Source organism: Palaemon carinicauda, unplaced genomic scaffold, assembly GCF_036898095.1.
Source record: "Palaemon carinicauda isolate YSFRI2023 unplaced genomic scaffold, ASM3689809v2 scaffold179, whole genome shotgun sequence".
NCBI classification, from domain to species: Eukaryota; Metazoa; Arthropoda; class Malacostraca; order Decapoda; family Palaemonidae; genus Palaemon; species Palaemon carinicauda.
In genome coordinates this window covers 189,087-191,334 of record NW_027169358.1, presented here as the reverse complement: position 1 = coordinate 191,334, position 2,248 = coordinate 189,087, and the positions used below count along the sequence as shown (strand labels likewise).

The following is a 2,248-nucleotide window of genomic DNA, read 5'->3' as shown; positions in this document are numbered from 1 at the left end:
TTATTATTATTATTATTATTATTATTATTATTATTATTATTATTATTATTATTCAGATAAATGGAGGTCGCCATTATGACGATAGACTTCATTCCTTTATCTTGAAGAATTTTGACATGCAAATTGGGAAGGTGAAATCCTTAACCTTTACAATTCAGTTATGAAATATATTAAAGGTTTGATATATATATATATATATATATATATATATATATATATATATATATATATATATATATATATATATATATATTTTATATATATATGATATATATATGTGTGAGTGTGTGTGTGTGTGCGTGTATTGTATACATAATGTTATGCTAGCTTTAATAATGTCAAGTAATATTTATTTTGTCTTTTTCGTGAAGTTCCCCCTTAATTGTACTTGCATAGCATTTACTCTGTAATCCTTGTTTGAACTGTGATTTTGTTTGTATTTAGTTCTCCTTGTTGGAGTGAAGTTTAGTCTTCTTTGGAAGTTAGAATTTGTTTTAAGGTCAGATTCTCTGGCACTGTGTAACTATTAAGTATTACTCTTTAAGTATCTCCAGTATTTCGTAAGTTGCTCCAGTAAGAGTTGTTTATTTTGTTTTATTCAATTGTTTCGTTTTAGTGTCCGTGATATGTGGTGGTCTGGTATATGAGTTTGTGGTGAACTTATTTTATTTTGTAGTTCCCCAGAGAATAGTGACTCCCTTTAGTTCAGTGTTTTGAAGTGTGAGGGGTGAACTACCTATTCAGTCTTAACTTTTCAACTTTGCCATTATGAATATCTGAGGTTAGCTTTTAAGGCTTACAAGCTAACCATTGAATACTAAAGGTGTAATTTGCGTAGCGTTTGAAAGGCAGGAAATTAAATGTGTAGAACATGTGCATACTATGGTATTTTGATGTGGGTGAAATCAGCTCGGGCTGACACATTTGAAAAGTAAAGAGAATTTAGTGTTTGAGCAAATTTTACGAGGTATCTCGTTAAACCTTAATGGAAAGTCATTATTATATTACACACTTGGTAGACTTACGAACCATAGGATAGTTGAAGTGAATCGCTAGAAATTCTATGGAATAGATTGTGAAAATTCAGATAGTTAAACATGGCTACTATGATTACGGGTGATAAACTCTTCCTACCATAGGAGGTTAACTTTGTATATCTAGCACTATAATCTTGCAGGACATTTCATGCATAAAATTCCCAGCTTGAAAAAGCTTTTCTGATCATTGTTACTTTTCCAGATGTACCTCTACCATCAGCTGTTGCTTCACATGTGGTATTGACACCTGCGACTAATCCAGTCTGTTCGAGACCCAGTTTACCTCCTTACAAGCAGGAAGCTATGGAATAGGGAGTAGTTTCTTACCCAGAATGGGTTGGCAGAACAGTGACCAACTCATGGGTCTCGCCCTGCATCTCTTACCAAAAAACCAGGTTAGTCTTAAATCTCTAAAGTTTATTGGAAGTTAAACTCTGCCTTCATTAAAGACTCTAATCCTTTGAAGAATTTTCATGTTGCAAATGCCAAATTTTTAACCAAGTTTCATTAAATTACTATGAAAGTACCCTTGACAGAAAATGCTAACGAGGTTTCTGCCTGTATCAAATCTGTAGTTAAATTTCGATACTGTTATTCCCTTTGAAATGACAAATGCTGTTTAAACATTTCAACCTTTTAATGTTCTGTTTCAGATGAGATATGTTGTCATTGACACTGGTCCACGACTATACTTGGGAATTTCATTAAAAAACCGTGACCTGTTACTTCACCTAAAAGACCTGGCAGAAAACTACCATTGGAAAAAGTCTCAACTTGGGTCATGGATGTTGGGAGCGGAACGATTGCACCCAATTATGAGGGTTACATTTATCAATTGCCTACTCATAACTCTCTATTATGGTTATATTTTCTAGAGGTTCTGTCCGAACTATTCAGCTAAGTTGCTGTACCAGTGAATAATCTCGCCAGCCCTAAGATTGACTCGAGTGGACAGAAGATTGTTACCGTACATTTGCAGTTATTGAATCTAAAGTCTTCAGTGTTGAAGGCTATCTGAATCAGACAAGCTGTTCATATCAAAGTAGAAGATAGTGATGTGGCTGTAGGAGCAGCTTTGATGCAGACTGGTGACTTATGATTTGCTACCCCAGTTTTCTTATTTAAGTAAACTGAAGCCTCAGTTCTTAGATCACAGTGGAAGAGGTGGCTTGGGCTCTCCTTCATGCTCTTGAAAAAAAAAAAATAATTCG

At 34.2% G+C, this 2,248-nt stretch overlaps 1 long non-coding RNA gene across 1 annotated transcript; it reads left to right on the top strand.

Moving 5' to 3' along the window:
• The first annotated feature begins 502 nt into the window (after nt 1-502).
• Nucleotides 503-1,961, top strand: LOC137635811 (uncharacterized). Its single transcript, XR_011042796.1, has 3 exons — nt 503-560; nt 1,240-1,432; nt 1,691-1,961. It is a non-coding gene; the product is annotated as an uncharacterized lncRNA (long non-coding RNA).
• Nucleotides 1,962-2,248: the final 287 nt, after the last annotated feature.